General features: G+C 34.8%; 1 protein-coding gene across 11 annotated transcripts in view; it reads right to left on the bottom strand.

Annotated features, from left to right (window-relative positions):
- The window catches only part of palld (palladin, cytoskeletal associated protein), a 150,885-nt gene that overhangs the window by 99,891 nt on the left and 38,819 nt on the right, over positions 1-12,175 (bottom strand). For 5 of the 11 annotated variants that reach the window (XM_017352596.4, XM_073934095.1, XM_073934096.1 and 2 more), the window contains exon 1: positions 6,873-7,043. The exons of the other annotated variants lie outside the window; for them this stretch is intronic. The gene's annotated coding sequence lies outside the window, so the exon portion shown is untranslated. Of the gene's footprint in view, positions 1-6,872; positions 7,044-12,175 lie in introns of those variants that run through there. 11 annotated transcript variants of the gene reach the window in all.

Raw genomic sequence — 12,175 nt, 5'->3', positions numbered from 1 at the left:
CACTACTGAGGCTTTCAAGGAAACCAGTGCTTCTCCTATTCTTATGACAAGAAGGTTTCCACTACAGAAATACATTTATTGCAGCATAGACAAAATGAAGCCATTTGTTTTATAGAAATTACAAATACTAAAATGAGGTTATCCATTTTATGATGGTTGCCTTTTATGATTAGAAACATGAATATTGGTTGAAATATGATATTTTAAATCAAAATAAAATATAGGCTTATTCTAGGGAAAAGGGAGTTGTTTCTAACAAGGAACAGCAAGAGGGATCATGAAAGGGGATATATCGGGATAAAAGTAAATTATTGTTAACACTCAATTTTGATGTCCTTTTTTAGGTAATCTATTGAGTATTGTCACGGTCACCAGTTATCCAGCCTGTGCAGATTGCTGAAGAACTACAAATCTGCAACTTTAATGAACTACAAATGCTATCATGCACTTCACTCACACACCTGTTCCGGGTTCCATTGATTACACACACACACACACACATATAGCCAGAGGATTGTTGTGGGCTGATTACATGGACTTTAAACACTGCGCGCACACACACCTACTTTGTTTTACTGTTTGTGACATTACGACAGGTTTTCCTTGCCTAGCCTTGCTAGACCCTTGCTTTGTTGTATTGTTAATTCCTGACTACAGCATGCCTTTTGACCATCTGCCTGTTTATTGACCACGACTCTGGATTTCCTGTTTATATTTGTTTGCCCCTGTGTTGACCATTGCTTGCCTGACCATTCTCCTAATAAACCTGCATTTGGATCCTCAACTCAGTAGTCAGCGTCCTCACATTACTGCATGTCAACTAACAATCATTAGATTCTTAGGAGTCTGTTAATGCTAAACCATAATTCAGTTTTATGCATACACATGCAAAAAAGCTGAGATGTTTTAACCCAGTTGGGTTAAATATGGATAAACCCAACAATTGGGTTATTAACTATGATTTTGTTTTAATAAAAGAAATAAAAAAAAAAACTTAACTACATTGTAAAACCCAACAGTCAACTTTAACTTTAATGAGTTAATTAAATCCCTCACTAGTCAAATTTAAATGGAGTAAGTTTACAGTACTCATCCAGATTAGTTTTTTTAACTCAAATGATTTGTAGCAACTGATTTCCTCAAACGGTTTGAGTTGACCTAACTTATTGGGTTTTGTGTAAACATTGGGTTTGTACATTATTTGTCCCAATGTTTTCGTGTACACGAGAGACCCCCATACATTGCTCACGACATAAATTTTTTGGTGCTCACAACAGCAAAATTGTGTGCACAAACTAAATGAAAGTATCATGATTGCTGCATGTGTGGTGTGGATATATAGGTAAATGTAGTTATATATATGAGAACACGTATATTATTAGACAATAAACTATTATTTTAGATGCAATTAATTAATCAGTTGACAGCACTAATTTCAAACAATTAATATAAAAATAATATGTAACATTTAAACATTTTCTGAATTTATTTTACTCATTTATACTTAACCTGTGCGTACCAAAGACAGCACTTTTTTGCACATGTTGAGGTTAGATTCAGGGGTAGGTTTAGGGATTTTACCTATAGTTGTTACATGCAGTTTATGACTTTGATAAGTACATAATATGTACAGTACATGCAAAACTAAAATAAAATGCTACCATAATTGCTTTCAATTGCAGCTTGTGTAAGATTTAGCAAGCATGTACATTGAACGCATCATGGTATATGGCAGGGATTCTCAACCAGTGGGTCATAAAATTAACTCTCAATATTATACTATAAATTTTGGATTTCTTTATTAATATGCTTTACTAAAATGATCAAAGTAATGCTCTTCCTCCTGTTCTGTGATTGATTTCTTCAGCCTTGTGATCGTGTCTGCAACTAGTACACGTCAGTCTGTTCATTTACAAACTATGCGTGAAGTGAAAGTCTCACTTTGTGTATTTTTGTGTGAACGATTTAATAAATTCACGTAGTAGTCCAAATGAATGTCCTGTAAGTGTTTTATAACAGGCACATGCCCATAAAGGAGGATCTAGTAAGGCTCAATGGTGTTTCTGCCATACAATGTAAAATAAACTTTCATATGAGCTTCAAACGTGCTCTGGCGGAGCTGTTTACTGTTGGCATCTCCCAATAATATCTAGCTGCAAACTCAACCACCGTCATATCAACGCATTTCAACAGATTTAGGGTGTTTTACTGTATTTTATATTTGACTGTATATGTTTGAATAGTAGCTATTTAACTGTAGATATTCAATCAGTCCAGTTTAAAGCAGAAGCTGGTCTTTTAGAATCTCCCTACTTGACCTGTGATTCTCTGAATCTTGTGTCTTAAATTAAGTCAGAATTATTAGCCTTCTTGTTTATTTTATGCTTAAATTTTTTATTATTCAAATGGCTTAATTCTGATTGAGGAAAGGTGATTGTGGTGGCCAGTTTGTTATTTGCCTAATAAATAAAATTTAGGCTATAGTTTTTAATTTAAAACTTTTTTTCTAATGATATATGATGTAATAAATTTGTATTAAAGAGCCCATATTATGGGTTTTTGAAAATTCCCCTCCATGTAGTGTGTAACACAGCTCTAAGTGAAGTGAAGTATCCAGCTAAGGCTTAAATCTGTAAGAATACAGTGTTTAAAACGGTTGATTCATCTATAAAAGAGTCGACTCATAGTGCTTCAAACGAGTCGCCTTGATACCGACTCATTAGGTGTTTCGCCATGACGTACGAACGAAACCAAGTTATTCACGTGCACGCGCAGACCCGGGAGATTTCAAACCTGAGGCCCCGCCCTCTGACGCAGAAACCCAGACACACACACACACACCCACAAACACACGCACACCCACAAACACACGCACACAAACATGCCGGTCGATTGAAGTCACACTGCAGATGGACATTATATTGAGTCTCTACCCAAAGATGAAACATCAGCATTATAACCAAGCAGTTGGAAACTTCTGGAAGCTACATGCTACAAAGAATACTTCATCTGAGTTTGTTAAAGGAAGGATCAGTAAAGAGTAACTGATGGACGTCAGGATGGGTTTCTTCCATTTCTCAAGTGTAAGTACGTGCGGTTAAAGTTGTTGCCTCGTTTATTCTAGCTTGCAAATGTATTTAGTTGTGATTTGTTACTTGTAACCGCGTGTACTGTATCAGGTTAACTGGATATTTTATCTTATCGCGTGCAAAGTCACGTTAAAAACGCGACGCGTGCTGTTTGTTTATGGAGCTCCGTGCTAGAGTTCTGCTCCCGCGATTTATTCGGAAATTTATTCCCGCGCCGCAGAAATCTGGCGCGGGGACAGCCGCGGGAATAAATTTCCGAATAAATCGCGGGAGCGGTCGGTAACGGGTTTAATTTGGGACGGGAGCGGGCTGTCTAGCAATATCACGGATATTGCTATGCGAATTAGAAAGAGAGAGTCTGCGTGGTGCTTGTGTGTGTGTTAGTGCGCACGCGCGCGTATGAGAGAGAGAGAGAGAGAGAGAGAGAGAGAGAGAGAGAGAGAGAGAGAGAGAGAGAGAGAGAGAGAGAGAGAGAGCGAACGAACTAACGAGCTTTGTGCTGTGTGTGTGTGTTTATACAGACAGCTTGGCTGTCTGGACTGTATACTGGGTGATTTTTGGTTGTGTTCTCCGCTCTAGCGGGACCGGGCGCGGCGGGCAGAAAACGGAGCGGGTTCTCAGGCTAAAACCTGGCGGGTGCGGGCGGAAGCGGGAGCGTTGTCATCCGGAGGTGTGTGTGTGTTTTTGTGTGTGTGTGGTATGGCGAGTACACGACTGTCTCCTTCGTTCGGTTATCCGTGGCACTATCCACTCGCCATAGTGTGGCAGCTAAAATCCACGTCTACACTATCGAGTGTGTATGAACTGTGATTACTTTTTAAATTGCTGATTAGCTATTGGCCATTTCCCTCTCTGACTGAAGGCAGTCGACCAATCGCGACAGACTGTCATCGGTCCAATCAGCGAAGATTAGCTCCGCGCTAAGGAGGGGTTTGGGAACAAATGAATCACTGGACGATTCATACAGGAGTCGCTGGGATAATTAGCTAAAAATAAATGCAGATTATAAGACCATGAAAGTGTTTTTTGACCTTGCATGCATATTAGACTGTTGTTGGAGACCCTTACAACCAGGATATGACCCTATTTCATGTATAATATGGGCTCTTTAAGATAAATATTTGTCATATTTCTTTATTCTAAATTTTTAAGAAATATGTTTAGTACATCAAAATGTGTGGTTGATGACCATCCGACAAGCTAATCCAGCTAAAAATATAGCCTAAAATGTCACCTTAATGTGGTATTTAAATTTTATAATTAAATAAAAAAATGAGGTGACTAACTACAAAAAGGTCCACTTTTGAGAAAAAAAAAACCCACCCCTTTCACCAGGCTGGCTACAGGCCTGGACTTTATGTGAATGTAAGTTGAATTGTGTGATGTTGGGTCTCTGTGTGGTTCTGTTAACCTCTTCAGCTATAATAAAACGTGCTTCATCTTTTTATCTATGCTGCTGGATACAGTAAATCCACTTTTGTTCTCCTTATTTCTACCTTTCTTTTCTACTTTCCCTCTTTTCATGCATGAAGATCTGAAATAATCTGATTTGGCTTCTGCTGAAGCTGGCGTTTTGAGAGAGCTAAAATCCAAGCGGATCTGTTAGTAAATCTGTTGAATGTGTTTTGAAAGAATATGCTTCATGTCACTGACATCAGGCCAGATGACACTTCAGAAACACAGGAAACAAAGTCTGGAGCCAGAAATAAACACTGACCGGCTTTTGGAGACAACCTGACAGCCATGGGAGTTGGCTACACGTCTGATGCCAAACAAAGCTTACGATGGAGGTTTTAAAAAGGAAAAGACAACTGTGTCAATTAGATCAAGCTAGATTATAGTGTGTGTGCATGTGTGTAAACCGATTCCTGAAGTTCATGACAAATGCTGAAGTCTAGGAGTGCAATCAGTGGAGTCATGTTGCGCCTGGTTACATCTGACATCACAGGTCAGATGCTAAAGGTCAGAGGCCAGGAGAGGAACACCAAGAAGCAGAAGACCACAAGAGATGCCCCAAATAGAAATACTGATAGATGAATCTGCAGCAGCTGAATTAGCTTCAAAGTGCTTGTAAACACACTCATACCTGAATCTGTGGTTTATGAGGACTCTGCATAGGCGTATTTTAAATTGTTAAAATGCTTATTAATGGAGTAAAGTATTGTCAAATATAGTTACTCCATTCCATTCAAGCACACACATGAGTGAGAAGTGAAAGCACAAACACACACCCAGAGCAATGGGGAGCTCCCAGTGCCCAGAGAGCAATTAGGTTCATTTTGTCTCATTCACTCCTCCTATCTTCATTTCCATTCAGGAATGGGAATCGAACCTGCAACCTTTTGATTACAAGTCTAATTCCCTAAGCATTAGGCCACTTTATTATACCAATTATACCACTTAAACACATTACACAGGTTGGTATTTGTGATTTATGGGGATTCAGCATAGGTGTCATGTATTTTATACTGTAAAAATGCTTATTATATGGCCATACCCAAACCCTACCCCTAAACCCAACCCTCACAAGAAGCATGTGACAAATTTTTAATTATCAAAATCCCCTTGCTATATATGATTGTAAACTGTTTTAAATTACAAGGCATGTCCTCATAAACAACTCAACAGTGTAATATGGTCATGCCCATGTTATTATGCAAATATGTGTGCCCATGAATGACATAAACAAGTACACACACAAACTGTGTATAAAATTATTTATAATGTATTAAAACAGCATAAATAATTTAAAGAGTGTTTTCCATCTTAAATACGGCACAGGAGAAGCAAATAGAATTAATAAATGGAATGAAACCAATAAAATGTGAATAGAACTATGAAATAGGACATATTATATAGACATCTGAGTTATTATATACAGTGCTCAGCATATATAAGTACACCCCTTACAAATCTCTCTTTTAAACTGTTATTTTTAATAGGAGGCTATACAATCATATATTTGTGCACATACATTATATTAGTCAGTACTGAAGACAAACCTGGAGCTTATCTAACAAAAGTTGTAGATTCGTAGTTCGTTGTGGAAAAATATTAAATAGAAATTTAATAAAGAGGAAAAATCAAGAGAAGCAAAAAAAAAAAAATTACTTGAAATTTAATTGTATTATCTTTCAATTTCTAAATATGTTCGGTGACTAAAATATTATTTAATACATATATCTGTTTAATAAATTTGTTTTGTTTAAATGCACCAAAATACATTGCTCATATTCACTGAGAAATGGAGAAAAACATTTATTTTCAAAATGGGGTGTATTTTATTTATTAATTATGCTGAGCACTGTATTTACTCTGTCGTAAACATATACAATAATATGATTTATTGCAAAAAAAAATCGTCATATTGCATTTTTAACACTTCTGTAAAATCTCGATTTATCAACAGTGCTGATAAAAGTGCCATAACAGATTAAGCACACCATACACAGATAAAAACGGAAGATAGTGTTCATGGTATCAGATAAACCGAGCCATTAAACATGTTTACATAAGCACTTGACAATAATTTGTCATAAATGTCATATATAAAATATAAACTTGTTACTTGTTACTATAAATGTTACTTATCAGAACAGAAAACTTAAATCGTAAACACTCAATTATTGGTCAGATCTTTATTAATAAATAATATTAAACAAATGTGCAAAATAAAATAAAATAGATCTGTTTTCTATTTATTTAAAGATGATGCAAGCAGAAGCAGGTAAAGGATAACTCATTTCTGAAACTTTTCAGAGTGCAAAGTTCAGCTGAACTTACCTAAGCTTTATGCTTCACTTGCTTTTTAAAGTAAATCCAGTGTTGACTGAACATGCAGATTTTGTCTGTAAGAAATGCTCACAGTCTCTTTCAATGCCTACACAAGCCTGAGAGCTCCAGCTCTTTCAGTCACTCACACATGTCTCTGCCACTGTGGGTAAAACAGGGACTGAAGCACACAAATGTCTGCAGAGAGAGAGAGAGAGAAAGAGAGAGGGGGAGAAAGAGAGAGGGAAAGAGAGAGAGAGAAAGAGAGAGAGAGGCGGAGGCTGTAATACAAGAGTACATGAGGAGAGAGAGAGAGAGAGAGAGAGAGAGAGAGAGAAAAGAGAGAGAGAGAGAGAGAGAGAGAGAGAGAGAGAGAGAGAGAGAGAAAGGCTGTAACTGTGAATAAAGGCTCAATGGCTCTCTACCCTTTTGGCATATGTCCAGACCATTCATTCACTTATTCATTCTCGCTTTTGGGAATCGATTCAATCTCCAACATTGACTTCACCCTGCATCTCCTCCTTTGAACTGGCCTTGAGTTGAATTCAAGATTTATTGGAAAATGAGAATCAATTATAGTTTGAGTAAGCAGTCTTCAGGGGTGAATAGAAGACATCTTTTGAAGAAAGTTACACGGCTGGTCTTACTGACTTACCACATTTCCATGCAACAGTTTCTTGAATAAAAAATAAAGAAATTAAAAACACCAGAGGTCAATAGAGGTCAGTGTTGCGTGCACATTATTTTTAACTTTAACTCCAAAGTTTGTTTAAGCTTTTATTTAAAATATAATATAATATAATATAATATAATATAATATAATATAATATAATATAATATAATATAATATAATATAATATAATATAATATAATATAATATAATAAATAAGCAGGCAGGTGTTTGATCCAGGCGACTAACAACATAAACAAAACAAACAAACAAAGTGAAGGTCGGCAATGAAAAGTCACGTCGTAATGTAATTACCCACGAAAACGCGTCGTCATTTTAACTTGACAGATATACAAGACTCAGCCAAGAGATGTGTGCGTGTGCGCTGCATTTAAAGTCTATCTAATCAGTTCATAAGCAGCTCTCAGTGTTATCAACTGAATAAGGACCAGGTGTGTGTGAGTGGTGCATTCTTAGAATGTAGTTTGTGTAATTGCGGATTTGTAGTCTGTTAGCGATCTGCACAGGCTGGATCGCTGGTAACCATGACAATAATATAATATAATATAATATAATATAATATAATATAATATAATATAATATAATATAATATAATATAATATAATTAATATAATATAATATAATATAATATAATATAATATAATATAATATAATATAATATAATATAATATTTAATAATATAATATAATTTTTACTGTTATTGTTTCCCTTTTGTAACCCTTGACACATTTGATCTGGCATTTTATTGCAAATTGTCATTTAAAAGCTCTAAAACCATACTTTATTTCATATAATATAATTCATAATTAATATCCTTAACAATAACCCAAGTGTGATAAACTGTAAAATGTAGGTTATAAGACTCTTGTAAGTAGGTTTTGTTATTAATAAAAAGTCAGTAAGTCAGTTTTTCTTGACTTTTTATTACTGTTTGCATGTAGAAATTACCCAGAATAACATTGAAAATGAAAATTCTGCCACCCTTTACTTGCTTCAAACCTTTATGGCAAGATATTTTTAAAAATGTTGGAAACCTGTAACCATTGACTTCTATAGTATTTGTTTTTCCTACTACTGAAGTCAATGGTTACAGGTTTTTAGCTTTCTTTAAAATATCGTCTTTTGTGTTCAACAGAAGAAGGAAACTCATGAAGGTTTGAGCACATTTTCATTTTTGGGTGATCTTAGTGGTTATTCTGTTTACATTCCTTAAAACACCATGTGCCATATAAACTGGTCTGATTTGCAACCCGATGTATTCTGGGTATTATTCTAGAATCCTGTTCGACACAATAGCCAAACACAGAAAAACTATTTCTTGCTGTTTCAGCTCTGCTGCTGCCTATGCCAGCATATCCCAGTCCAACGGGCATCTTACCAACATCCTCTCACTGGCACATTAACACAATAAAACAGGTTGCAAACACTGTTGTAATAAATAGTGCATAATATAAATATAATATTAAAAGGTGTATTTTTAATAGGGATATCCCGAACAGATTTCTTTTGCCCTCAAGTCCGAGTCATTTGATTTTGAGTTTCTACCGACATCAAAACCCGATCCGATACTTCTATAATACAATAAAAAAAGAATAAAGAAGAGCGAAGAAACAGATTCAGGATGTTCCATATTTTTTATCTAATTCACCTTATTTTAACATTCAATAACACAAACAGAGCCCTTCTGTGGGGTAGCTTAAACAATCAAGTAATAAATGACATAAATTCTTCACTTTTGGACTTTAGTTCAACAGTAAATATAGAATAATTTAATTTAAAAACGAACAGCAACTCAACTTAAAATACCCGGCAGACAATCCCAAGTTTACTTACTCTATGTTTGCTATGGCAATGTTGTCATCATCAACTTTATAATAACTCCAGACCGCAGACATACTCCTGCTTTCCGCTTCAAGCTGTCTCTGTTCTACTTTGCCGGCATTTAACCAATAGTGCCTCTGCAACAAAGCGATGTCATACGGCATTGCTGTTTCTGTGTGAAGTCAAGAAAGATGTGTTTGATTTCTGATCATGTGATTGGACCTGGACATCCTTAATTTTTAATATCATTTTTTCAATTCACATTGAAACATAATAGTTTTTAATGGCTCATTTCTAATAACTAATTACTTTTAACTTTCCATGATGACAATACATTATATTTTACTATAGTTATTTTGAAAAATAGATTTCAATAGATTTTCAAGAAGGAATTCAGCTTAAAGTGCTATTTAAAGGGTTAATTAATTTAACTAGGCAAGTTAGGTGAATTAGGCAAGTCATCAGACCTGTAGACAATAAAAAACTATATAATAATAATAATAATAATAATAATAATAATAATAATAACAACAATAAAAATAATAATAATAATAATAACAATAATAATAATAATAATAATAATAATAATAATAATAATAATAATAATGATAACAATAACAATAACAATAATAATAATAATAATAATAATAATAATAACAACAATAAAAAAAATAATAATAATAATAACAATAATAATAATAATAATAATAATGATAACAATAACAACAATAATAATAATAATAATAATAATAATAATAATAATAATAATAATAATAATAATAATAATAATTTCCTACTGAATTAATATTATTAGATTTTTTTATCCCAACCAAAAATAAAAAATAAGACTTTCTCTAAAAATATATAACAAGAAACACTGTGAAAACTGTAATTGCCCTGTTAAACATCATTGGAAATATTTCCCAGTCTTTAACTTTTATGTTAAAATACATTGTGGTGTTTCATTAAGTCATTTTCTGCATTTCAGCGATCTGCAGGCCTACAGTTGATAGAAATAGCACCTTCGAGTCCTTTTTAGAATAGTCTATAGAGCTAAAAACAGCACCTGGCCTCAAACAGAGTCAAACAGATGGCTTCACCTGTTTCATCAATGCATTCTAGGACCGAACGAGAAGATACAGAAGCAAACGGTCACCTTATCACTGATCAGTTTTTTTTTGCAACCAGCACAGGCATGTAATATTTGCAGAATAACACAATTGTGTTGTATACGGTACAGCTAATCCTTTATTTGGGGTGAGGTTTAGACGTGTTGTGGCATATAGAGATTGTTACATTTCACAGACCTTCATGGTTAGTTAGAGACTCTCAGTCTTTCAGCCCATAAACAGGTGGAACATTTGGGTGGGGTATTTATGGAGCTCAGAAAGTACACATAGCACCAGTAACACACACTTACACAACAACAACAGAAACACATGCATTTTAGTGCATCCAATCATTTGTAAATCAACAAACCGTGGTAGAGGGTGATGCACAGACACATCCACACACCATTTCATAATTAGAAAAAGGTTAGTATTGAGATGCATGACTATATTCTCTTCTGTTACATACATCTTGTGTACACTTTATGTTCCACACCTCAACAGTGCCCTCTCTGTTTTTAGTAATCTGACCAATTACTGTGTTCATGTTTCACAGTCAGTCCTTTAGAAACAAGACAACTGTGAGATGTTTAAATAAAGAACTGAAGCTTATAGTAACACATAGGCTGTTTGGAAAACTAAATAGTTGTATATATGAAGGTCAAAAGGCAACTTAGAAACACTGAATCTTGTCACATCCTGACTACCTTCCTCTGATCAATATACAAAAGCATAATTGCTATGTTTAATTCAATTCAATTCAATTCAGCTTTATTTGTATAGCGCTTTTACAATGTAGATTGTGTCAAGCAGCTTCACATAAATGGTCATAGTAACTGGATCAGGGTAGTTCAGTTTTTAGTGTTTAAGTTCAGTTCAGTTTAGCTCAGTTCAGTGTGGTTTAAAATATGTATCCTTCACTGCATGTAATATCCCACAATCATGTGCATTCATGACAGTTGAGCTAAAAAGAAGTAAAAAAAAAAAAAGTTGTGTCTGGTAATATATCTGGTAATATGTTTGTGTACAGCACAGTGGTGCTTTTTGACCAATTTTTCCTGGAGAGAAATTGAATTGAAGGGATAGTTCACCCAAAAAATGAACATTTGCTGTGCATTTATTCAGCATCCAGTATTTCATAAAATGGAAGTGAAATCAAATCAAATCAAATCAATAGCCATACTGATAATGGGTTCTGATGACAGATAATGAGATTAGATTCAGGCTGTGTTTACATTTTTGTTTTTACATTTTAAACAACTAAAAAAGGGTCTTCCAGCCGCAACGCAGCACAGAGAGTACAACTGTTGGTGCTGGAAAACACCACACACTCTCCAATTCATACATGGCCAATTTAGTTTATTCAATTCACTAATACTGCACATCTTTGTTTGCACTGTTGTGAAAACCGTAGCACTCAGAAAGCCCACATGAATATGCTAACCACTTAGCCACCATGCCGCCCTTTATTTATTAGCGTTTTGTCAAATCAGGCTTATTCTGAAAATGTACCACTATATACTTTACATTTCTGGAGAGTGCCAAATACGTCCCAGGAGTTTTTTTTTTTTTTTTTTTTTTTTGCAGTTTTTGTTTTTACCAATCCACCAGAGCTCGCTGTGTAGACTTTTTCAAATCTCAAATTTCTCTTGCAAGTGCCATTTGCGCCTGCTGTTCTCACGTAAATCCACCAG

The sequence above is a fragment of the Danio rerio genome, chromosome 20, assembly GCF_049306965.1.
Source record: "Danio rerio strain Tuebingen ecotype United States chromosome 20, GRCz12tu, whole genome shotgun sequence".
Lineage (NCBI taxonomy): Eukaryota > Metazoa > Chordata > Actinopteri > Cypriniformes > Danionidae > Danio > Danio rerio.
This window is presented reverse-complemented; position numbering and strand designations above follow the sequence as displayed.